At 41.0% G+C, this 27286-nt stretch overlaps 2 long non-coding RNA genes across 2 annotated transcripts; one reads left to right on the top strand and one right to left on the bottom strand.

Moving 5' to 3' along the window:
• Positions 1 to 3771: 3771 nt before the first annotated feature.
• On the bottom strand, positions 3772 to 25377 carry LOC106863120 (uncharacterized). Its single transcript, XR_015804183.1, has 3 exons — positions 25125 to 25377; positions 5432 to 5546; positions 3772 to 4135 (listed from the first exon to the last, which is right to left on the bottom strand). It is a non-coding gene; the product is annotated as an uncharacterized LOC106863120 (long non-coding RNA).
• Positions 11988 to 17250, top strand: LOC148223666 (uncharacterized). The gene is made up of 4 exons (XR_015804182.1): positions 11988 to 13904; positions 14022 to 14236; positions 14710 to 14784; positions 16492 to 17250. It is a non-coding gene; the product is annotated as an uncharacterized LOC148223666 (long non-coding RNA).
• Positions 25378 to 27286: the final 1909 nt, after the last annotated feature.

Raw genomic sequence — 27286 nt, 5'->3', positions numbered from 1 at the left:
AGTTTAAGGAATAAAGATATCTGTCTTTAATTGAAAAAGACATGGGCTTATTTGCTGATGTTAACCAAGGCAAGATTCATACAGCCCTGTCTGAAATCTCGTGCTCTCTTTGCAGAAGAGAACGACAAATCACTAGAGATGGATTACACATGAAAAGCCAGAGCCTTCATCTTATTATGGAGAGTGTTCTGAGGAATGAGCCTTGTCACAAGCACTTCACAGAAATCTCACCCAGCTGAAAAATGACACTGACAGCCTTTTGCCACTCTTTGAAGAACTTTGTTCTTTATATGCTTTATTTCAATAACCTCTAAATGTGGATAAAACTATAGATAGTCAGTGTAAGGCATACATTCGCCCACATATTGTGTGGAGAAGAGCAAAATCAGGTGCTGATCAAAAAAAGGCAACATAGAGAGTGGAAGTAAATATTCTGCAAAGGAAGGACACTGCAGTGTGGGAATCCCAGCAACAATTTTTATTCTTTGCCTTCATCTTCAAGTTATTATTTGATTTTTGTTGGTGGAAATCTTTCACCCAGTCTCACCATGTGCTTTCTGTTCTGCTTGAGAACAAGACAGATTCAAACCTTGGTGAAAAAGCACAAGAAAGGAAAGTGCAAGAGCTTAGACAACAATGAAAACTTTTATTCTAGGACAAGAAATAAAACAGGCTCAACTGCTTTGGTATTTGCTGTAAAACTCTGGCTTAAGTATTTTTCCTATTAGTCCATCTGGCAGCCTTCAGTAACTGTTCCTACACCTTGACTCAGCCAGCCAGGGTGAGTCAGCGCCCAGAGCAGGAGCACAGCGAGGAGCTGAGCGCGTACCAAGGGCACTCACAGCCAGGACTGAACTGAAACCAGGCAGAAAAGAAAAGCTGTTCACCTAACATGGTCTTCTCATTTCAGCTAATTTAAACATCCCTGTGGGAAAAGCTCCACCTGTGACTCAGCAAAATGCCTTAAGCACAGTTCACTGGAGAAGCCCTATTTAAGTAACAACTGAAAAATACACACACGTATTAGAAAATAATATATATAAGAGTGATGGTGGAAATTCTGTGGTTAGGGACCATAAGATGAGCTGGAGAAGAATAGTTCTGTGCTCCTAACTGATATATGGATTATAAGCCAGCAGCCAGCAAAACCAGCCTTGGGCTCAGTGAGGGCCCAAGCTGCTGGTGGTGGGACTAAATCTGGAGTGGTCTCCTCTGGTCTTTGGCCAGTGGTGGGACAGTCATAAAGAAAACTTCTTTCAGCTCTATCTCAGCTGTCGGAAAGTGAGCTCAGCTGGCAATCTGCATTCCCTCCTTGTCTCTAACCATGGTTATTTGGTAAATTGTGTATTAGTCAGACCATGTCTTCCAGGAGAACCAGCTGTTGCAGCTTCATTGCTGCCACTTTCACCAGCTTGGGATAGAGCACTCATTTACAAGGTATACCATACATCCAGAATTTTAATAATCACCCCAGAAGGAGTTTTGATAGAATTTAAAAAATTCCATGAGAAGATCAAAATCTCAGGAGCCAGGTGTTGATGCATATTTCTTATGGAGAGATGCATTGATTCTTGCCATAGTACTAGACTGTCCTCTAGATTGCAACCTATATATTCAAATAATAGTTTAATTCAAGGCAGGATTGTAGTAACAAAAGGGACAAGTAGTAACAGAGGCAGCTGAATTGAAAAAGCCTTATTAATTACAGATATATAAAAAAAAATTTAAGGGAAGAAACATCCTAGCAGTCCCTGAGGCCCCTTTCTGAGCAACACCTCAGAGTCCTTCAGCCCCTCCAGCTCTTTGTGATCAGGACGAAGGAGCTGAGCACCTACGAGCTTCCCTGCACACAGGGCAGTGCCTTCCTGGCTGGGTATTTGTGTGAGCAAACCACCTGTGTTCTACCCCCAAAGGGCAGGGGCCAGTGCACCTCCCACCCAAACCCCACCTCAAGGACACTGGATGGAGATAGGACAAGAGACAGCCAGTGCTCTAAGTGCATCTAGAGATCCTGGTCACACCACAGGAGAGAGAACATGTCTACTTTATTACCAAAGTGACTTGGTTTTTTGAAAGATAAAAATTTTTTAAAGCTCCGAAAGGGCAAACTCTGCAACATTTTCATTTTCGTATTTTTCAGTAAATCTCTTCCACTTTCTGATCACATTCCAAATGATTAGAAACAAGAAGGTATTAGTAAACAATATCTTTAACCAAAATGCAATTTCCTCTCATGTCAAAATGAAAGATAATCTGTGTAACCTCGGGGATTTGAAGGCCTTTCTATCAGAAAACGTCTTTTCCTCACATTAGCTAATTCAAGAGAACCTTCTAAATAGTCCTCCAGAGACAGCAGTTCCCTTTTATTGCATTCATCTGTCTTTTATGGCTTTGCTCTCATGAAAGATTAATAGCTGCAAAGGTCAAGGGCCAGTGTGAACATTTTGTCTGACCTGCATAGCATAGGCTATCAAATTTTACCCAGTAATTCTTGCACCAAATCCCATTAATTGGAGATAAAGCATCATATATCTTTTATGTTTTCTTGATTTAAAGGCTGCAAATTATGAGAAGCCTGCTCTATAAATTTGTTGCATTTCTTGTAATTTATTTACTCTGACCTGCAAATTGTCACTAGAGCTTATTACAATTTTTTCAATGAAATATTTTATACTGGAGAAATTTGGGTATTATCACAGGAGCATAGTTCTTGAGCTTTATCTCACCATTTTAATTCCACAAATGAAAAAAAAAACAAAAAAACAGAAAATGTCGTATTTCTCAACAATTAGACTCTTTGGTCTGATTTGCTTTCTGGATGTTCCTCTTTCCTCAGTATCAGGACAACTGGGGAGCCAGGCTACTCATGTTACCTGCTAGGCAGTGGCAACGCCTCTTTGATGTCTCAGACAGACCAGATGTTCTCAGGCACACTGAGCTGGTAACCCCATCCTCATCATGTGCATGTACCCAAACACCAGCAAAACCCTATAACTTCTATCAGGCCTGTGATCCTATTTAAAAGTGCCATAAATCCCATTTGTGCCTCCTGTGTTTGAAATATGGCTCTGGCCTCAGCAAACTTATCTGTTGCTTTCAAATAAACCACACAAAATCAATTAATCTGGCAGAAGGTAACTTTCAGGAGAAGGGCTTGGTCTCAGCCTGTTAACAGAACAATGGCAAGCCTGAGAGCCTCTGGTGATGGACACCCTGAGCTACACACATTAGTTTGACCTGCAAAACAGTGTAACATACAGACACTGAACTGATGAGGGTACAGTCATAGCTTTGGATTACAGATTCCCTTTCCCATGGACTAAAATTCAGTAACAGGAGTTTATCAGAGTGGCTCTGACATAATTTTCTAACTAATGTCTTCCCTCTCTGTAATATAAATCATAAGCTTCTAGATATAAGAAGCTGAAAGTCTCAAACGAACCTTTTTTTCAACAGGTAATTTAACTTCTAAAAGCTGAAGTTTAAAAAAATATATATATTTATATAGATAATATATATCTTTTTATATATGTTTTATATATTTATATATAATGTATAAAAATATATATTATATATATTACATATATTTATATATAATATATATTATATATATATTTTACATGAAATAATTTTCAATAAAATTAGCATAATATCCTCTTTCAAAATAGTATTTGTGTATTTTTAAGACTTTTAATTTTGTAAATAAATTTTTATACATAGTCAATAATACATAATACTTTTTCAAAGAAATATACCAAGCAGCTTTGCACTAAAACATTCTTTTATTGAAAATTTTTAAAATTTCTAGTTTGTGCAGCAATGTCAAAGTTCCAAATATTACAATCACAATTTCTGACCTCACTGTGACTACATTTATGCATTGGTAGCAGAAATCTGGACGACATAATTCTCACAAACTATATAATTGTGGTAGAGGACAATGGAAGCCATTTTCTCAGATTATAGCTCTGAGACTTTTTGGACAGACTTAAGAACTCAAGCATACTCTTCACCTCTCCCCATTGTACAAGGGTCTCAGGGAAGATGATCTCCTGATCTTGTCAGAATGAGAATGAGTTCAGGTCCAAGGAACCCATGGTAACGCAGGATGCAACAGCAGAATGAGACACAGAACCTGTGAGTCCAGGAACACAAAATTAGAACATTCACATTTACAAATACCAACTCATATCAATTTTAAGCAATGCTTGATTTTGGCACTTCATGCAATATTTCTTTTTCCTCTTTCTCTAGCGATAAAACATTAAGAAACCAAAGATTTTGTAAGTGCTGTGAAAACATGATAAATGAAAGTATCATGCCAAAAGCGTTCACAGCTAAATCACACAGAGCAAAAGCAGATTACAAATGATGACAGCAAGACCACAAGAGTGAGGTCTGGTGAGCCAGTAAACACATTTTGGTTACAGACATGAACACACCAGACTTGTTTAGCCTTTCGGTTACATGTAACTATGTTCACAGTTTTTCAGATTGGAAAGTAGGAGGTTATCCTTGTAGGTGTTAAGCAATGGTGACCAAATGCTGAGCAAAACTGAACACTGAAATGAATTCTCTGACATGCTGAAAATTGCTGGGATAGACCTCCCATTCGCAGCAGATTTTCCTTTCTGTATCTGACACTCCTAACAGCTATTATACTGGGCACATTCTCACAGTCTATTGTTAAATTTGAATAGTAGTTACAAATACAAGCATTTTCAAGAACTTCCTGTTTTTTAGCAGTTCAAGTTTTTTCCTTTTGTAAATGAGTTCTGTGATTATTTTTATGCTGTTTATTGTCTTGACTTTTTAACATCCTCTCTGAAAACAGTAAATGGTTAGACTTCACACCCCATTCTAAAAACTTGTCATTCATGTGTATGTGCAGTGGGATCTGTAATCTGTAATATTCTGTTGGAAAAGAAAAAGCCTATGTAGCTGCCATCAATTTATTGAGAAAGCAGTGTTTGGCTGAACCTTTTGATGGAAGGTACCAGATGGAAGGCTGCTGCACTCCAGAAAAACAATTTTGAATTACAGTGCCTTGGCATAGGTCTTGGAGGTGGTTTAATAGTGGTTTCACAGGGCAATAAGACTCCAGAACCTAATCTGAATACTCCACTTTTCTGATACATTATTTGTTTTGCACAAGTAATATTGGGGTAGCCTTGCCATAGACCTAGCTGGGCACAGCTAGAACAGAGATGTTGCAGCAAAACCCACCACTGCCATTGCTGTCATTTATTTAGTTTGACTTTGGGAACTTTTTACATCATTTCCTACCAACCTGGCTTTCTGATGTAATCCAAGAACTTGAAGCTGGGAGGTGAGGGTACTGAAACATATCATTAATCTATGGAAATCACTGCTCTAGTCACAAAGATGACAATTAAAAAGCAAAACTAACCATTTGATTTACATATCTTACCAGATTATCACAATTATTTCACAGATAATTGTTCCTCATTTTGTCTCTGATGTCCAGATCGGTGTTACACTTGTCTTGAATCTGATACCATTTATGTAAGTGCAATGGCAACGGCCTACAATCAAAACACCAGTTTCTTAATCTCTTTTATGATATTTAGACTTAAGCCATCCATAAGATTTTTACTTCTACTGCTGCAACTTACAGCACTAAATAGCAAGTCTGGCTCAAAGCTTGATGGTGCTTCTCTGTGCTGTGGCATGGACTGTTTCTATTCAAGGCTACATGACATCGTCATTGCAATTGCTTGTACAAAGAAATACTATTCAAAAATTGTTCCACTCATTTCAGTTGATTTTTAACATGTTTTTAGATCTGCAGGAGCACTTGACACTGGATTTTAAACACCTACATACAAAATAACAAGGCTCCATGCAACATTGGATTTGAGAACATTGGTTGAATCACAGCAACAGTATAAAAAACCTGTCTACTTAAACACAACCATTTTTTTTGTTTGTTTGTTTGTTCAGCCTAGAGAAGAAGAGACTGGGAGAAAGCCCCATTATGCTCTTCAACACTTTCACAAGGGGGAGTGGAGGGGCGGGTACCAACCTCTTCACTCTCATGACCAGTGACAGGACTCAAGGAAAAGGCAAGAAACTGAATCAGGAGAGGTTTAAATTGGATATCCAGAAAAGGTTTTCACACAGAGGGTGGCTGAGTTCTGGAACAAGGTCCCCAGGGAAGTGGTCATAGTACCAGCCTGACAGAGCTCGAAAAGTGTTGGACAATGCTTTTGGGCACATGGTGTGACTCTTGGGGTTGTTCTGTGCAGAGCCAGGAGTTCAACTTTGATGATTCTTCTGGGTCCACTCCAACTCAGCATATTCTGTGATTCTATGACATCTGACAACCAGGCAGTTTGGTGAACTGGTCTCTGTATCTTGCAGAAGGCATTTAATCTGTTTTCAATCTGTGAAGACACAGGTTCTGAATGATACAGTCACTGATTAAGTAATAACCATACACATCTTCTGTGTTGGTTTACAGTTTAGATTTTCTAGAGCTGAAAGTGGCAGGAAGATGATTATACATACACATGACACAGAAAGCTCCTCACAAGAGTCTGGTTCAATCCAACATAAAATTACTTATTTTCTATTTTTTTCCCCTGAGAAAAACACTAGCCTTGAAAAAACAGCATGTTTTTGCCACACATGGGCATAAATATCTTACTGAAAGACATTCCTGGTACTAAGAGGCCAAACACAACAAGAGCCAACAGAAGAAGGTCAGACAAGTCAAAAGAAAAATGTAGCTTTTGAAAAAAAGTCTTTTAAAATCAGGACACATAATTATTTAAAGAAGTCATCACATCAAGTGATGGATTATCTGTTCACATCTGTAATCAAGATTGTATCCCTTTCAGTATATGCTTCAAAGACAAGCTGTAAGACCAGTTGCAAAACAATGAGACAAAACACTTCAGCCTGTGTTAAGGTTTTCTGGGCCTTTCTTCTGTCCCTAAATACTCATTATTCCTTAAAAATCTGCTCAGTCTTTTATTTTCATATTTTATAATTTTAAACAGAAAGGTGCTTGTTCAAAATTTTGGGTACCAGCCATCCCTCATAAACAATATTGCACAAATAAATAAAATGCCCAACTTAAATGCAACCAAGTAAAGCTATAAACAAATGTCTCATCCTTTTTTGACTCTATGAATACAGTTGTTTATTTGCTTTGTGCTCATTTCTCTTGGATTGGTAATATGGTCCTGTTTAATACCTAGTTGGTGCCATGGACAGTGAGATTGAGGGCATGTTCAGTAAATTTGCTGATGACACCAAGCTGTGTGGTGCCACCGACCCGCTGGAGGGAAGGAATGTCGTGCAGGGAGACCCGGATCAGCTTGAGAGATGGTCCCATGTGAAGCTCAAGAAGTTCAAACAAGGCCAAGTGTAAGGTGCTGCACCCAGGTCGGTGCAACCCCACACATAAGTACAGGCTGAGTAGAGAAGGAATTGAGAGTAGTCTTGAGGAGAAGGACTTGGGGTGTGATGGACAAGAAGCTCAGCATGACTCAGCAATGTGCAGCAGTTCAGAATGCCAACCATATCCTGGTTTGCATCAGAAGCAGTGTGACCAGCAGGTTCAGGATTCTGGGATTCTGTCCCACTGCTCCACTCTGGTGAGACCCCACCTGGAGTGCTGTATCCAGCTCTGGGGACCCCAGTTTAAAAAGGATGTGAACCTGTCAGAGCAAGTCCAGGGGAGGCCACAAAGATGATCAGAGGGCTGGAACACCTCTCCTATGAAAAGATGGCAAGAGAGTTGGGACTGTTTAGCCTGAGGAAGAGAAGGCTCCATAGAGAGCACTTTCCAGTACATAAAGAGGGCCTTCAGGAGAGATGGAGAGGAACTTTTTACAAGGGCATGTAGTGATTGGACAAGGGCAATGGCTTCAAACTGGTGGAGGGGAGGTTTAGATTCCACGTTAGGAAAAAATTCTTTACCATGGGGGTGATTAGGCACTGGAACAGGTTTCCAAGAGAAGTTGTCGATTCCCATCCCTGGAAGAGTTCAAGACCAGGCTTTGAGCAACCTTGCCTAGTGAGTGTCATCCCTGCCCATGGCAGGGGGGTTGGAACTAGATGGTGCTTAAAGTCCCTTCCAACTCAAAGCATTCCATGATTCTATAATAAATATTTTTTCTATTTTCCTAACTTTCATAGGGTTTCTTCCTTATTGACTGCTTTTCGGTTGTTGTAGTAAGTGGCAATTATATCTTCCTGTGTGATTTCTGCACATGGCAGCTTCATATCGAAAGGATTCTATTCCTTTGCCGTGGGACTGACAGTATAAAAGTCATATTTGTTCTCCATCATAACTTGCAGCTGGGAAAGTCAATTCAAACCGACTCCTAACAAACTGAAAATGGGTGATGGCTCCTGACATCAGTGCTCCAATGTTGCCTTTTTTTTTTTACTTTTTTTTTAATATCTGGGAAGTCCTAGCTTCCAGAACTATGTAGTTTGTCCTTAAGACACTGAATTCACTTTTAAGAGAAGGTTTAAGACCAGAGAGGTTGGACAACTTGACCTAAAGCCTGAAAATGCCAGATGTAAAAATATAAAACCAGCAGCGCTTCAGTTTCAAGCCAGTCTGATGCTTTTTGTTGTTTAATTTACATTTTTCTAACTCTAAGTATGGACAATACCTTGCATAGTGCTTTCTCATGGGGTTCTGGTTAAGAACAATGTCTGATTTTTCATTGAGCTCTTCTCCTCAGTGTCATTTTGACTGCAGACTACACAAGTGTTTTTTGAGTGTGAAAAACAGCAGTCCTGCTCTTTGTGGGCAGAAGATAGATTGAAGCAGTGATGAGCAAAGGGTAAATTCTTGTCTTTATATATCCAGGCCATTTATGGAGAAGCAAATAGAAATGCAGAGGCATATGGCAGGAACCAAGGCCGTCCTGGCTGGGAGGAGTGCTGCAAAGAGCACAGTGTGCATTGCTTCCTCTGTGGAGGCGGCTGCATCATGGGGGCTGGAACAGTCGCCCTTCCAGGACAAATCCTCCAGAAGCAGGCAGCTGTAGGCATGCTGCCCCTGCTCCTGCTGTGCACCTCTCCACTGGACACTAGCACAGCAGGGCAGCCACAGAATCAGCCTCCAAGTCCTGCTCCCTAAGAGGTGATCTCTGGGCAAAGGTAGAGATGCATTTGCCCAGCTGAGCATTGTCTTCACAGAGACAAAGTGATTTTATAAACAAGGTGCATATCTGTTAGACTGTTCATGGCAGGGAGACATTTCCTATTCCTTTACTATTTGCTACCCTGAACAGAGATTTTTTAAATTAAATCTGTTACTAATTGGATAGCAATATAGTAAATAAATATGAGCTTATGACTCAAACTCTACTAGTCCTCTGCAACAGGAAATAGGAGCTCTGAGCACTGAAGTGTCTATCACTCCTCCAACAGTCAGAACAGCCTTAGTCACAGTAATTAATGGTATTTTTGACCATAGCTCTGCTTTTTATAAATGCATCTGGGCTGTTTATCTCAGGTTAATCCCACCCTGGATCCAATGAGTGCTACAGTCCAGCTACATGCTGCTAATCCTCCAAGGGAAAGCGTCCCTACAAGTGTTAAAGATGACTAGATTCTAACACTAGTGAGTGAGATGCTTTCAGGGAACTTTACAATGCTGTATCCCCCTGGGATATAGCAGGGACAGCCTGTGCAGGATGAATCAATGCCATACGTCAAGTACTGTTTGTATATGTTTCAGAGTAACCAGGCAAAGTCTTTTAACTTTCCATCCTAGAGCCCGAGCAGTACTTTCCTGAATGTCAGCCAGGAAAATTTTGTAGATTTGGCAGTAGAACTGTGGGAAGCCTGGTTGAAGACCAGCCCAGAGTGCTGGAGCAGAGGCTTTATATAAAGAGAGAGAATCCAAACACCTTCCTTTGTTTCATGCTACAAACGAATACAAATGGAGTCCTGAGATTGCAATCAGGCTCCATTGTATAAGCACAGGCCTTTCCATTACTCCATTACAGCTTTTTGGCATGTAGAGCTTCATTATTTTTCAGCTGGAAAACTAATTAAATTAATTCTTTTTTATTTATCGGAGTGTTAATGCTTCAGTTCTCAAGTCTCCGCTGGCTTCCAGCCATTTAATTTTGGTCCCTAGGGCAAAGCCTGAAAAATTAAGATAAAGTCATTACTTAATGTTCCCCTTCTGAGAGAAAACAAGAAGTATTTCCTGTTCTTATTACTTGCACAAAGTCCATTTCCATGGTAGAATTTCAGCATGATCAGAGCTTTTGCACCCAACATCTCTCTCCTCCCGAGCTCCCCATTCAGCCGCAGTGGCTGAGGCAGGGAGTGCTGCCAGGCTTCAGCTGGGCTTTCCTCAACACCCTGGAAACCACAGGGTGAACAAAGGCTTTGCTCAGGTGCTTGCCCTTTGCCATTTGGAGCCACCCTCTCCAGTACCTCCAAAGTACTTCAGGAGTGCTGTGCTTTACCTCCAAGGAGAACCCAGCCCTGGGGATCCTGGCTGTGCCAAATGGGTTAGTCAGAGCTGTGGTATGGGCACTGCCCAGTTCAAGTGCATTCAAAGCAGCCAAAATCCGCCTTCTTTTATTCCCCCCCCCCGTGTGTATCACAAAAGTTCATGCACTTTTCCAGCAGTGTGTTGACTTAACCGGGACCTGTCCTCCCCAGCTGCGGAGCCTGGTGCAACAGGTAACAAACAGCCCTTTCCCATGGCAACAGCGTTTAGTGCCTGTGCCTGAGCCTCAGCTCGGGAAAGCTGCCAGGATGATGCAAAAAGTTTAGAGGGGAAGCAGAAAAACAAACAGAAAGGAAACACAGCAAAGTACCGGCAGTTGTGAGGGGACAGACAGAGCTGCAGCACCACCGCGTTTCCCTCCCCATCTCCGGTACAAACCTCTCACCCCTTGGCCACCAGAGCTCTGCCCAGCACTGCTCTTCAATGCTCTCTTTATAACATTCTTACATTTAAAGAAAGCTGACACCAAGGAAGCCCAACGCCGTAGCAGAAGTTCACCCAAATATTTTCATAAAGACAGCTTGTTTAGGGAAAGACTTGGCCAGACAAGGGCACAGCTTGCTGAGTGCTCTTGAATTGCATTATCTGAGACGTGTTGCCCCGTTTGGGACTGAGAGCAGATATTGCAAAATGTCTGTTGACTCCCTGGTAGCAGCACAGGGCTGGCACACTGGGCCAGGCTGTGCCAGTGCCCCAGGGGGATGAATTTTCTCTCCTGCAGGGTTGGGACGTCTTGCTTCACAGGCCATGCTGGTGCAAGCCCTCGCAAGGAGCCAGAAGCATCTCATGCAAGTGCCAGCACACCTCTGCTGTGCTGACATGTGCCAGGCCAGCACCTTTATCCCTGCAGGGACAGGCTCTGCCCTGCAGCCTGCTCCTGAGTCAGAGCGAGATCCTGCTGCCTCGCCGGGGCTGCACAGAGGGGGCAGGAAAACACAGCCCTGGGATGCTCCTGGCCAGGGCCAGCGGGGCTATCAGGGCCACTGAGGCTATCAGGGCCAGGGGGGCTATCAGGGGCATGGGGCTGTCAGGGCCACTGGGGCTGTCAGGGCCCCCGACACTGAGAGCAGGAGGGGAGGGAGGGCAGGGAGGAGACGGCTGTTCCACAACAGCTTGGATTCGGGAGGGGACAGAGCTGGAAGCTCCGTGCTCCCGCGTTTCTGGGGCAGGCACAAACAAAAACATCCTCGAGGGCAGATGTTTGGAAAGGAAGCAAAGCACGCAGCTCCACTTCTGCTAACTTACGCCAGACAAGGAAAGCAGCTGAGTGAGGCATGCAAAGAACAAAACCTATTCACCAAACACACTGCCCGAGTGAACAGCAATATACTCCCTGCTCACCTTACCCTCTCTCAAAATCAGCTATTTTCTGCTGATTTTTAAAAAGTGTTACTAGCTAAAAAATACATATAGGCTTTGAAGATGTCCTTTTAACTACTTCTTTTAAACTTCAGCATTTTCAGCTGAATTATTATTGTATTTACAGTTTTGTACAGAAATTCTTTGCATGATCTCAGTTTTTCTAATCTCAGCACGAATCTCTGGTGGGTCATCTTGTCCTACCACCTATTCCTGAATTCCATATAGCTGAACTCTACTGGGGCATATATGCTGTTAAAGCAGCAAGAAAAGTCTTGAAGATTGCAAAAAAATGCATTCTGATACCATGTGAGATGATTCAGTGGATTGAAATTCAGAAGTGAGCAATAGGGAGAATCTGGAGCACGTTTTGTGCTAAAGTGCTTCAGGTAGGTTGCTACACACCATCACAGAAAAACTCATACCAGCCAGTGCTATGTGACAAACACTTCCTAAATCAACATGATTCAAGTAGTCATTTTCACTAACCATACTGAGAATTATATTAAAAAGTGTTATCATTTTGAAATGTTTTTGAGGAAGATATGAGAGGCCAGTTTTGCCAATAGCTTAAGCAGATGCAGTTTCTGTGCACTTTTAAGTCAAGAGGGAATTTGATCCCTTTTTTCCACATGCAGGCTTTAAAACCCCAGCTGTGGCTTTTGTCCAGGATAAGGTCAAGGGAAAATACATGTTCTCTCTATGTCAGAGAATTTTTTAAGGTATTTGTATTGAGAAATTCTTCTGCTTAGTAGGAAGGAGTGACTTGAATTTAGTAGAAAGGTAAGAGGTAGGATGTACTTTTTGAAGTCCCTTAGAAAATCACTAGTACATTATGTTACAAACCCCTGACAAATTCCATTTCCCATGGACAATAGAGTTTTATTGGGACTTACTCTGTAATTTCTCCATTGGCTCTTCACCCTCTCAATGTGCTCTGTGCAACTGTAGCAAAAAGGAACTACTCTCATAGGTCTGGATATGAAAGCTGTGTGCATGTTAAGATCCCCTTGTTCAAATGCTTGGGATCTGAAGGCAGGGTAGAAGCAGTGACCTGATGATAGAGAGCTGATAATGAAAGAGCAGTAATAAAGAATTATGTGAGAAGGAGAGTTGTAGTGCAGCAGGCAGGAGCAGAGACGAGCATGGGAAAAGAAAGGAGGAAAGAGGGAAATGAGCTGTCGTCAAGATGACTCATCTAGAGTGCAGGAAATAGGGAAAACCTCATTTCTGGTCCTTATGGCATCTCGTACACTGTGTAGCACATTCTTAGCTCTTCCTCACCCCCAACCCTCTGAGTAGTAACACAGTTTAAAGAAGAAAGGTAAAATGCACTCCTGCCTTCTCCCATCTCACATAACACATGGATTAGCAGTAAAGATGGCCCCCTGGGAGTACTCAGCATAGGGAGACCATTAGGTATTTCTCTATACATAATTACTAATTACCCAGTCCTGAGACAGATGCCAAGATGTTTTGCATTTGCACAAAAAGCCTCTGGGAACCTTGGAGTAAAATAATCAGCATTCAGTGGTGTTTGGGCATCCAGAGTTTAGGCAGAGTTTAGGAAGCTGCTTCTCAGCTTCCACATCTAGGGTCCATGTTAGAACTTTCCTGAAACTGCTCCAGACTTCCAAGTGTTTCTCTTTGCACTGCTAGCTGGTACTTCATTAACTCGGGTGTTTATATAACATTAATAGGAAACCATGTAATTTCAAGCTGAGTTTAATCAAGATAGGTATTATTAACACTGACATTATTTTGCTTCTATTTACAGTTTTGATAAGAGAAGAGGCAAGGCCTGCTGGACTGCTAAAAAGGCAAAATCTTTTCTACCATCAAAGTGCCACTTATGGCCCCTGTTAAATATATCATCTTTAGTTTTTTGCTCTGTAGGAAAATGAGCAAAACAAAGGGTTGGGAATTCTGATGAGTACATCCAAAGTCATAAGGGAACTGGAGAAAAGACAGCACCTCTGTTTTGCAGCCTTGGGAAACCTTATAGCCTCGAGGGACACAATCTTTGGTAGGATCCAACATTTTATCATAGAATCAGATGTTTAAATGAATCATTTTATCTGAATTGCTGCTAGCCATAAAAGTTGAAACAATAAAACATATAATAAATATATCTACATTGCAGGAATGACAGTAACACATATAAGCTAGATCCAGTTTTCATGGGCAACTGTAGCAGGAAGGACATAGTAGCCTTGGATGATAGAAAATCATTTAAGCATGCTAACATCAACATCTATCTTGGATTCTCTGCCATGGTTAACTGCATTTGATTTTTATATGGAAAGACAACTAAAAGCCTTCACCACAGGCCTCTATTTTCTCCATATGGGGGGAAAGGTAAGCTCCTAACATGGACACATGTGATGTTAAAAGTGTATAACCACATAGTAAATTGCACTACAGATTTAAAAACAAAGAAACAACAACAACAAAAACCAACAACAACAAAATTTAAAAGTAGGCAGGCCCAAAGTGCAGTATTTCTTGAAAGAGATTAGCTTACAGGAAAAGAAATCTAAGGTCAAGATGTGTGATTTATTGATGAATAGTTTGAGGCCAACAAAAATTGCAGAGATGAAAACATAAAGACATAAAATATGACACTGTCGAGTTCACTTTCTTAATTCATTTTGTTCTAGTACTTCTTTTTCCACAGGGAAGTTAGCAGTAAGTGGTTTTGTGGGTGGTTTAGAAAATTTAGAAATTATCTGACCACACAAACTCAGGTTTCAAATAATTTTCTCAAAGACCCAGTGTTTTCCCTCATGATGCTTCTTTCCTTATACGAGGGATGCTTCTTTCTTTTTTAGATTATAGTGTGGAGCTTAACATGGAGCAGGATCTGCAGCAGTGACCCTGACATATAAGGGCACTGGGAGAAGAAGGTGGGTTAAACACCTCTCTGGACCTGCCAGATTGCTCCATGAGCAGCACAAGGTGTCCCCCCTTGCACAGAGCACAGGTACTCAGGTGGTCATTGTGTTCTGTGTGTCCCTGGTCTAAAACCTTACACTGCCCACTTCTTGAATGGTGTAGACACTTCTGATTTCCCAGTCTCAAAAAGGTATAGGAGAACTGCAAAACAAGCAAAGAAATGCTACCAATATGTTCCTAGCCATAGGGAATATCTCCTCTATCAGGAATAAAGACAGTTAAACAGACAAGCACAATTCAGCCTGAGAACAAAGAATATTGGTGGAGATCTGATAATTGTCCTACAGTCACCAGTGATGGAGAGGATGAACATGGAAATGCCTTCTTGAGCTATGAAACTCCTACTGCAGCTACAATTTTACAGGGGTTTAGAAAGGCACTAGACAGGTCACTGGAATACCTCCAGAAGAAAAGACCACCCATTTCAGAGTTCAGACTGTCCTCACAGCTATTTTGTGTATTTCAAGCACTCCAGAAAACCCTTTTCTATATAAGGCCACAAAAAGCCTTACAGGCATTATTAGTTCAACATGCAAGACAGAACTTTTCCAACTCTTTCCAAAGCAAGAACAGCAGAATAGTGTCAAGATTACATCCTTTTGATAAACTGCAAGAATGGCAATGTGTGAACTGTAGGAGCTGCAGTAGGCATCCAAAGCAATTCAGAGAGCAGGAATTGACAAAAGCTGGAAGCATCTGGACTCTCTCCAGCTTCTAAACCCAAAGCTTGCAGCTGCAGGATCCAAATGCTTCAGTGGTGAATACCTCCCTCTGGAAAATCCCTGTTACATAAATGGAAAGTAGTACGTAGGTACACACAGAGGTACATACCAGCAGAGGAATGATGAGTTACTCAGAAATGTATTTGAAATTCTTTCTCCTTACATTTTTTCCAGATACACAGAACAATAATTTCCCTCAGTATAAACCATTTGACAGCTTCTACTCTATGTTGCAGTGGTGTGCATGCAGCTGTTGTCTTTGAACATTGGGTGTTTCCTCAAGAGTCCTATTTTCTGTCTTGTTCTTAGCAAGTATCTCTGCTTATAAAGAATCCTGGAAAAAATCATATGAGAAAGTAAGCAGGTTCTATTTCTGTGTGCATTCTACAATACATTTTCATGCATTTAAACTAAATCAGGCCAGTTGATAAAATCATAGAGTGCTGATGAGAAGGATAACAGGATGTTATTTGAATATTATGGATAAAATTAATATCTGTAGAAAATGAAGGCATTTAAAAGTGTTCTTATACCTTAACTGAAATCCCAGGTAGTAGCAGAGAATAGCTGTAGTAACTATTCCTCTCACCCTGGTGCTGTTTTCTGAATGGTTGATTTTGATATCCACATAGACAAATGGGGCTCTATGATTATTGAAATAAGAATAAGCACACCCAGCAAGAGTTGACCACCCCCAAAAATGACAAATTGGAGTGCTTTTGTTTTTTAAAAAAATACATAATAATGGGTCCTTTGTTAAGCTTTTAATTAATGAGTTCTATTCATGAATCACCCAGGTGCAATGAAATTGCTCAAAGCTTGTCTGTTTGTTGAGTGTAAACCCATGGTGTTTAACCCTGGCACAAGCCATTTCTCTCCAAACCAGCCCAGTGTTTGCTTGAAAATCTCTACCAATGAAAACCTCCTCTCTCTCAGGGCTCCCTGAACAGCTGTGCACAGGAACAGGACACTGAGCTTCTACGGAAAGCTCCAGCTGAATGCTTTCTGCAAAACTAAGGCAGCTTTAAAAGGAAATTGGGAGGTCCCTGGAAGGGTGATTCCCACTAGCAACTCCTCTGAACACACAAACACTGCTTCAACACAATTCAGTCACTGCTCTCACCCCTCCAACAGCACTGGCAGTCCTGCCATGACCCCCAGCAAAAACCCAAGCAGCAAAACCAAAAGCCTCCTGCAGCAGAAAGCCAAGCAGCAAAATATAATTACAAATGATCATATGCATTTTAAGGGGAGCAAAAATATGAAATATAAGAAAAAGCATCTTGAAGATGAATGTTTCACAGTGATGGGAAAAATTATTTCAATGTATGAAGCCCATGAATCATTTTGAGATCTTCAGTCAGATAGATAAAAGATTATTATTGTTGTTATTATTATTTCATGTAAATAATGATTACATTGCATTTGAAATAGCTTTGTAATTTCCTGTCTAATGCTACCCTTAGGTCTCTTCTATATTACTGCTTTTCAATTATCTTTTCTTTTTCTTCTTGAATATATATGTTTTGAATTATTTTTTCATCTGATGTATCAGCCCACTCTTCAGATTGAATCTTATTTTTATATTTCCTGCCCATGTTTCTACAGTTAGGAGTTTATTGCTTTGTAAAGCTGAAAATAAATAAATAAATAACAAAAAAAATAAAATCATGTTCATGTCATATGTTTGTATTTATATCTAAAAACACATACTATGTGTTTTCATGCTACAAGCACTTTTTAAAACATCTTAGGGATATGCCCCAATTCACTATTGTGTGCATATCTGTGCATTCAGATCGGAAAGAAAACCAAAACATACCCAGATTTATAATCGTACATTGCTATCTAAAACCCCTTTGAATTGCAAGCAGTATTCATGCCAAAAGGAGGTGGGTAAAATCCAGCTCTGACAGGTTAAAGATGGAGAATTTCAAGGTCAATGTTGCTCCAGGAAAATTCCCCAGCATTGCTGCTCACTCATCGCAAAATTAAATCACAATTGCAGAGCACAGCCATAAAGTTTAGAGGGACGAACCCGTACAAAAACCTGCAGGCAAGGGCAAGAAACCCCTCAAGAGGAAGGTCAGACCTCAGACCAGAATCCAGGCATGGAACAGGCAAGTGTCCTGGTAGCACCAGCTACCAAGGGGACCAGGGGGCTCCTCGGCCACCGCCTCTCTACATCATGGCAAGGCAAACCACCTTGTGTGACCACACAGCCTGACTGCTCTGAACCTGCACATCCAGCACACTGGAGATCTCACCTGATGAGCTTCCCTTAGCTGCCGGACAATTGCTGCATGGACAAATCAGGAACTTCTTCACACCTATATGCAGCACCTTCATTTAGACTTCAGTGAGGTTGTAGACAACCAAACCTGATTACAAATCTTACAGGGACTTCTCCACTGCTTGACACATTTGGCATTATCATTATGTTATCGTCAGCCTCGTGGTGTGACTCTTGGGACTGTCCTGAGCAAGGTCAAGAGTCGGACTCAATGATCCTTGTGGGTGTCTCTCAACTCAGAATATTCTGTGATTCTGTGACCCCGTGGTCCACCTCTTCAGTCATTTTGCAGGCTGAGCTACACTGCTCATCTCAGCAAAAATTTAAATTAATTTTTTAAAAAATCTTTTCCATTCAACTGGTAGTGACTGAGGGTACAGTTGTAACTTGAATGATTTTAATATTTCTGTTAGCGAAAAAGACAAACGAACAAAAAGAAAATAGTAAAGTCCTGAGGAATAAGAATTTTTCTGTTTTCTCTGCAGGGTTTGTTTTCATCTGGTTGTTCTTTAAAAACTTAAAACTAAAAATATGTATTATAATATTTACATGGCTTTAAAAATCTATAATTAACTTTTCTAAAAGGCATGCCATTGCAAGCAGATTGTAAATAGCATTTAAAAACAGAAATTTTATTAAAACAATTCAGAGGCTATTAAACTGGCTGTCACACTCTCCTGTCTGTGCAAGGTTGATGAGCTAAATAATGAATTGCCTTCCTGCCTGCTTCTCAGTCATTTTAAGTGAACTGAGGCTGGGATGGGCTGTTTGCCTTTCTCAGGTTTATTTTTGCTTTGTTTCCATCAATCCAACAATTTTTGTGTATTCTTTCATTTTCAAGGCCACAGGTTCCCTAAAGTACTAATGTACTAATTTAGTAGCAGCAGAAAGAAGTTCTAAAAATCCAGCTGGCTATTCTGGGAATCACTGCAGCAGTTTAATAAGCCTCAGTTTTCTCTTATTAATCTAAAATAAGACTTGGCACATAATGTTTGCCAGCTGTTGTACATTTACTGCCTTAAATACATTTTTTATTGTCAATGAAGCACTATGAAGAGCCCACTCATAGCCTTATTTGGATTAAACTTTACACCATGCCATATCAGATCTCTTTTTTTATTTTCATGTCTATTTGCTTTGTTCACTTACTTTTATTGGGCCCAGATATGAGCAGTGTTCTTTAATTAGTATAAGTCATTATATGCCTGGGAAAATCAGATTTAGTTCTTCTGTGGTGTGAGACATTTTAAAATATTTGCAAGTGAAAATTTTGACACAAGAGTGTCTCTCCATCCCAAAAGAATGGCAAATCATGTTTGTCATTAATTTCCATATCTCACAGTCTGTAAAGCCTGCAGCACACTGCAGCTCCAGGATTTCTAAGGTGGACATTATTTGGCCTTGCATGGAAAACTTGCAGCTGCATATCAGTCCCATTTTAGTCATAAACAATTCAACTGCTCAGCTTCATACCAGGCTAAATCCCCAGCCCTTTCAGTGAGCTTTTATAACCAGACTCTGCACACTTTCCTTGACGTCCCTCACTAAAGCACGACAGGTCCTCCATCAATCTGCAGCAGATGCAGCAGCACAAGGAGAAGCTTCCTCCTCGCTTAAGGACTGGGCATCTGCCACTCCTGGGGCTGCAATGTCCTGTTCTGCACCCTCAGCTGATGCCAATATCCTGCTTCTGCCAGGAGAATCAAGTCTTCAGACTTCCATCATGTCACTTGCCCTGATATTCATCTCCAATAATCTGCAGGAGGGGCTCAGGTGTCTCTGTCCCTCCTGTGTCCCCTGGGAATGGCTCCTTCCCCACCCCCCTGGAGCTGCCTAGCTCCCACTAGCACTGCACAAGGGGAGCCCAGCATCTGTTTGCCCCACTTCTGCCAGTGGCAAAGCTGCTGCATTCATGTCCTTCATCAAGTTTTTTAGAAATGTCTGTGACAGTAAACCCTTAGCACTCAGTAACTGGGAAGACTGGGAGCAGACACTGTGCAGCAGCAGGAAGAGCCTGAGGTTGGAATGTTTGTAGACTTATAAACACAACAGTCCCACAAGAATGGAAGTACCAAGGCCGACCAAAACTGCAAGTTTTGAGATTCCAGGTCTAACACTCTAAATGAGTCTCTCTCCATTAGTGATGACATGAGAAGAGAAAAAAATGCGTTTTTTTAGCTCAGTTCAGATCCCAAACCATCACACCTGCTCACGGAGCAAAAGCCTCAAGGGAAGTACAGAATTCAGAGAGCATTATCCAATGTATCTGTGCCCACAAAAATAACCCTCAACCAAAACAAAGAAGAAAGCAACTGAAAGGGCGCTTGGCAAACTTCACTGTACCATATTCTTCATTTTCAATCTAGGGGCTTTTAAGTTTATAGACAAGATTGTTTCATGTTAATGTAAATATGTGGATGAAAGTAGTTACCCTCTCCAAGTCCCTGATGATATTCACTCACAGTGAAAGATCACTGAAAGTGTAAGAACATTGTGCCTTTTTCAGAAAGGCTGCAAAGTGTAACACGTTGTTAATGAGAGTCAGACAAGTCTTGTTGTCTTGTGGTTGTCAGAGAAACTGGACTATGGACTAACCATATTCATTCCATACAGCTACTGTTGGTCTCAGAGCACAGCAGGAAGAATATCTGTGAGCTGCTGTAGCAGTGTGGCCTGAAAATAAAGCCAAGATGACCTGGTAAAAGACAGGGTCCTCCTCATTCCCTTGACCAAAATCCTAAAGTGGCTTGTCGTTGGCCTTGTGGTGACAGTCACAGGGGAAATTCTCAGTTGCCAGCCATCTGAGGGCATCACGATATAGGAAAATTACTTTTCACAAAATATCATTTCTGGTTCACTGTTCCAGATCTTCCCAAGATGTAAATGATCTCTCTTGAGAATAAGGAATCATAAACTCTCATGTTCTTCTATATGAAGAATTGTTAGCAGCCCTGCTCAGCCCCCAAGCAGCTCTTTTACTAACCCCCTTGCCACGGGTCCCATGATATCTGAGAAGGCTGATGAGGAGGTGGGTGGGAAGTCCACATGTCAGCCCACCAGTCTTGATGTTACTGTTAGTGCCAAATCTTATTTCCTTGAAGTTTCCTTTAGAAAGTTCAAATGGGAGGCTGCAGAATCTGAAAAATTTCTAAATTACAATTTTCTGAATCAAGGCATGGAAAAGCACTGACCTTTAGAATTGCTTGTTCTTGGATGTGCCTTCCTCTTCCATTTGTGAGTGGTCTATTTGGGTATGTGAGAGACCCATGGGAGATACATATGTTAAGACAAGAGCCTTTAGAAGGCAAGCTGTGAGAGTGATGGATATGACTGATGAAGTGTCATGTGTGAAAACCAAGTGGTTCTTTAAAATTGGCTCTTTCTAACACCAGATATTATCTAAATGTAAAAAATGTAGAACAGAATATTTATCTTGTTGTTAAAGGCTGTTAGAGAGACAGGACTTTAAAAGTCCACCAGTATCTTCTTCTCAAAATGTTCCAGACTGGGATCCAAGCCTAATGGCTCGATCTGATTCTGCATTGTGTAAACACTTCAAACTGATTAAAACTGAGGAACAGTAATCTAGGACAGTTTAGGCAGCCTGTAAACTATTTGTCAGATAGTTCATCCTTTATAAGCTGCTAAAATATTCCCTGACACAGTCTTAGGTTATTCCCTTTCCTTTTCCCTTAAGTAGCAATAACAGAATTCCAACAGCAATTCATAGTCACAGAATCAAAGAATGATTTGGATTGGAAAAGACCTTTAAGACTTTTTAGTAAAGAGGATTGTAGAAACTGGTGCTAAACAGTGTGGGGCAATAGAGGGTGGTATCTGTCAGCTGTGCATGGCAGCATGGCCACATCAGTGCCCCCAGCTCAGGTGGAACTGTACAGTCACCAGGGTATGCTGAAAACACTGGGGTGTAGCCACTTGAGTTCCTGTTTCCTGTTTAAGAAGAAAGAAGTGTTGAAGTAAAGTGAGGGTAAAATAGCAAATTATATTTGCCAGATTAGAAGAATTTCCTTAGTGAACACAATTGTCTATAACCAACAATTTCGGTGACTTGATGAAAAATATAATACAGTATTCAAGAGCATCTGCTGTATGTTCTGCCTCTCCTTGTGGTGTATTTTTTCAGAAATGCATGTTTAAAGATGGACAACTTGAGATATATAATAGCATTCCCTTGGCTGCTTAGTTGTGCTTGACACATGCAGTGTGCTATATGTAAATGCACACAAAACCATCACATAAGGTTCTTCACCATCTGTAGTCTGGCTCTATTTTTTTTCATGCTTCCTCAGTACTGAGAAAGAAAATGGAAAATCTTTGGTCTGCTCCATCTTTTTGCTCCATACAGTGACATATGCCAGTCATTGTAGAGCATACCAGTGGAACTGGCTCAAATGATTGAGTGATTTTTGTTACAAAAACTAAGATAAAGCCTTCTAATTTTTCTTTTATTTTCCAGTTCAATAATAAAACTAGATAGGCTTCTTGTGGTTTTGGCAAGAAAATGAAGCACAAAACCTTCCATTTACTTCCAACTTATTTTGTGACTAATGGTCTTGAAGCCCCAGACTGCTATGAAGCTTGGATAGGAAAGGAAGGCTTTTTATTCATCCACATGGAATTCAGTCCTAAGGATTATTCATGATTTATAGTGCACCCCAAAGAAATGAGAGCTTCAGTTGGAGCAGTATCTTCCTTTACTTACTGCTGTCACTAAACCAGTGTATTATTTTTGCCCATGCTGATAAAAGGAGTTAAAGCAAAACCTGAATGTGCCTTCAGTCCCTAGTTGCCCCTATAGCACCCTGGAAAATGCCTGGGAAAGCAGCTTGGAGAGGCAGCCTGCTGCCAGAGCTCAGTTGTCTTGGGAAGGCTTTCTCCAAACCCTCCCTCTGCTTATCTCAACTGCATCTCTCCTGTGCCAGAACCACTCTCAGCCAACCAGCCAGCAAGGGACAGTCTCAGGAGAAGCATTTCAGAATTATTAAGAGTGCAAGGAAACCAAAATAATGCAGGCAACTTTCTGCAAGCTTTAAATGCAAAAAACGTGTCTTAGACCTGGTCTGGTGCTAGAGATATTTCACCTGCAATACTGCCTCCAGCTCTGGGGCCCTCAACACAAGGACATGGACCTGTTGGAACAAGCTCAGGGGAGGGACACAAAGATGATCAAATGTCTCTAGGATAGGAACTCCTCTCCTATGAAGACGGGCTGAGAGAGTTGGAGTTGTTCATCCTTGAGCAGAGAAGGCTTCAGTGAGACCTCAGAGTGGACTGTCAGTCCCTAAATAGATCCTGCAAGAGAGCTAGAGAGGGACTTTCTGCAAGGGCATGCAGAGATAGGACAGGGGAGAATGGCTTAAAGCTGAAAGAGGGGAGGTCTAGATTAGATATTGAGAATAAATTATTATTGAGAGGGTGGTGAGACACTGGAACAGTTTGCCCAGAGAAGTTGTGGATGACCCATCCCTGCAATGTTCAAGGCCAGGCTAGATGGGGCTCTGAGCAGCCTCATCCAGTGGAAGGTGCCCTGCCCATGGCAGAGGGGAGCTAGATGATCTGTAAGGTCCCTTTCAACCCAAGCCGTTCTATTATTCTTTTATTCCACAATTCCATGTGTGTATGATTCGGTGATTCTCTGAGCAAGGCATGTAACCCCCTGTGCTTTCAGATAGATGTTTCTATCTCTGATAATACTGCTTGGGAACTTCTATAACTATTTTTTGTATAACTAAAACAAAGTGAGAAACCAGTAATTCTGAGCTCTTTAAGAGAAAAGAAATAACCAAATCCCCCTCTGCTGCCGTTGGAGTGTTTATAAACAAGTGATTAAAGTGAAGAGTGGTGTCCAGGCACACTGCTCCTACAGATGGAGCCTCCAGACACTACTAATGGCAGGGATCGTGTTGCAAGCAGGTGCACACACATTTAACAAAAGCAAAACATTACCCTTGAGTAATACTGTACTTTGAAAAGAAATGTGCCACAAACACCATTAATTTTAAAGCAGGAAGGAATTCCACGTACTTCTCAAAATTGCAACAGAAGATCTGTGTTCATGGATACACATACACACAGATACACACACAAGTTATGAAATGCAGTTAATTCTGCCCTTACTCATTACTGGACTAAATAACACTGATATACCTGATCTACATTCAGAAAATTCTCCTCTATTATCTTAACTTTTTAAAATTCGCTTATTCAACTTAAAATGAAATGCAACATTTCCGCCTCCTCATTTGGCAGACATTTTGGATGAGCTGGTAGAGAGCAAAGAGTCATATACAATAGGTTTTTAAATTTCTTTTGTGAGAAAATGGTAGTTTTACAGCAATCAATGCTATAAATGGCAATAAGTCAAAATATTAAGATGTAAGGTGTGACCAGCACTCAGTACATTAAGACTCTCCACGGAGTTTATGTGTTTTACTTTAGTCTGCTTCATAGTAATGTTCATCACTAGCATTCTGCTATTGAATCTGGGACACTGACTCCTCCAGAAAAACTTCTGATTTACACTGCTGTATAATGAAATCATATTATCTATTTTTTCAGCAGTTAATATGCATGATTATATACCTCTTTCTGATAAAGGTTTACTACTTCTGAAAGCTTGTTGTGAAATCTGGCAGCTACCAGCCATTCTTCGGCTGAGAAATTTCTCCCTTCTCTGCTCCAAATAATTTGTCTGATACTATTCCTCCTGATTCCTTTAAAATTTATATTCATTGATGGCAAAAATACCTGAAAGGACCTTTCCAAGAAGTTGATCAAGAGAAAACACATAAATCTGCTGTGGTACACAGAGGGAAGTAGCTGGAGATATGCAGCAGCTGTGTGTTCTACATGGGCTCTGCAGAGCCACTGGAAGAGTGAGCTGCTATTGACATTTTTGCAGTGGAGTCTCTGAAGTCTCCTTTCTAAATGGTTTTGCTAGTCACTGATGCTAAGGAAAGTAAGTTAAAATCCAGCACTTACACACAGCATCTCTCTAACCAAAGAGAGATTTTAAAGCTATGGACTAAACAGAGAGCCTCCCCTCTGGAAAGTAATATCTTACTGGAACAAACAGTTGTAACATCTTATTCTTTCTACTTTAATAAGGCAAACCCCTTAATTAAAATCCCAAAGAGTTTAGGGAATATCTTACTATTACATTTTACTGTGAAGTAGGAAGGAAGTAAATTCAGCAGCAGAATCTGTGGGCAATATTCTCAAACAAGTACTTTGAAGCAAAAAGCATATGACTCACCTCCTGCTGCAAAACTTGTCCTTCCCCCCTGGGACACCACCACTGATGTTGTTACAGCTGCATCCGTGTGGCATTTTCTGGACCATTGCTTTACTCCTGATAGAATAGATCTGCTGCATTTGTGGTCAGGCTGAAGTGCATGCAACTGAAAATGTGAGAGCAACAGAGAGGAGTCTTTGCAAACTGTGTCACCCAGCCTGGGGCACCAGGAGGAATCCAGCCAGAGAACTTGGAAAGGCCTCATTGATGTGTCTGGGCTGACTGTGCAAGTGCAGGAAGACTTCTCTCCAGGAGGAGGCTCCTAGCTCTTTTTGTCTTAAAACAGATTTTACCTACACACTCATTTTCTATCAATCTTACCAGGCTCAACAGAATTTTTACCAGCATCTCATGAAGAGATGTTTAAACTACCACATTTACTGCAGATAGAGAGGAAAAAGCAGAAATGTTTGGAGCTGTGTTGGAAAGCTGAGAATTAGCAAACTCTCTTGACTTAAACAATAGAAGGGAAGAAAGAAATTCACCTTTATGAGACTTGAAATGTTAGTGGAAATTGAAAATTAGTGGAAATACTGACGATTTTTGACAACAATAAAAATTGATTTTTTAATATCCTTTTTCACTTTTTTCTTGGGGATACTAACTGAAATATGGATTTCCTGAAATTGAAAAGAATAGGCAGAAGTAAGAATCATGGTATTATAGAATGGTTTGGGATGGGAAGGGCATTAAAGATAATTGGGTTCCAAACTACCTGCCATTAGCAGGGATGCCATTTACTAGATCAGATAGCTCAGGATCCCATCCAAACTGGCCTTGAACATTTCCAGGGATGGGGCATCCAAAACTTCTCTGGTTAACCTGTTTCTGTCTCACCACCCTCTGAGTAAAGAATTTCCTCCTTACCTCTAACCTAAACCTGCCCTTTTTTAGTTTTAAACCACTGTTCCTTGTCCTGTCACTGCCTGCCCATATAAAAACTCTCTCACCCTCCTTCTTATAAGCCCCTTTCAGGTACTGGAAAGCCACGTGGGTCTCCCTGAAGCCTTTGCTTATCCAGGCTGAACAACTCCAGCTCTTCATAGGGGAGGTGCTCCAGCCCCCGGATCATCTTCGTGTCCTTCCTCTGTTTTCTAAAGTAATTAGTGCATATTGTCTTTCCACCTCTGAAGTTACAGGCCTTCAAGTAGGACAAATGATCAGCCATTTCAGTTGGATTTGGATCCAGATAACCTATCATAGAGCATGAGAAAAAGCTGCATTTAGTAGACGTTCTGTCTTACACACGACTGCATTGATTCTACATTCTACAGACGGTAGATCTAACTAAAAATGTCTGTCCTGTGAGAGCAATTGCCACTGCAGGAATACAGATGGGACAATCTGAAGACAGGCAAGATTTCTTCATTCTCACACAACATTTCTGTGTGGGTGATCTGGCCAATGACACTGAGTGCTCGCTCTGCAAATCTGGGGCAGAAGATGCACAAGTGACCAGGTACACCTTCCTTGTGTTTGGGGCAGAGCTACTGCTCAGCCACAGAACGAGTGACAAAGTGTCATTTCAGATCACTTACTGAGAGTACCAAACCAAAGCAGAAATGATGACCAAAGAAAGGATTTAGGAACAGTTTAAACATAATCCAAATATCCAGATAAGAACATTTAACAAACAGAACATTTAACAAACTGTTGTTACTTGAGACCTTAAAGCAACCTTTAATCTCACAGGAAAAAAAAAAAAGATAAAAATATATTTCCATTATTAGCAGGCATGAGCAGCATACTAACCAAGAAGTCAGAACTACATCAAAATTGCCAACTGCCACAAACTTTATTTGACTCCTGAAGCAATTCTACTGACATCATCATAAGCCAACAGCTACTCCAAGGACCTGAACTTCATTCCATGGCTTCTTTGAACAATTTAAAGTAGTAGAAGTCCCAAATATTTTGCAAGATTGCATCTAAACTGGCCTTCTGAAAAACAGACCGAGATCAGATTAACAATACTGCTGTTCAAGAAGTGCCAAGAGGAAGGTTTCCAGCTAGGGTACAAGAATTTCAAACCATACCTCTGGGTTTTGTAAGGGCATGTTAATTGTTACCATGGGGCTGGATTCCTCACCTTCAGGGTTTGCTTGCTGGCCACTTCAGATTAA

This window comes from Sturnus vulgaris, chromosome 5 (genome assembly GCF_052056855.1).
Source record: "Sturnus vulgaris isolate bStuVul1 chromosome 5, bStuVul1.hap1, whole genome shotgun sequence".
NCBI lineage: Eukaryota > Metazoa > Chordata > Aves > Passeriformes > Sturnidae > Sturnus > Sturnus vulgaris.
Note: the sequence above shows the minus strand (reverse complement) of the source record. Positions and strands in the feature narration are given on the sequence as shown.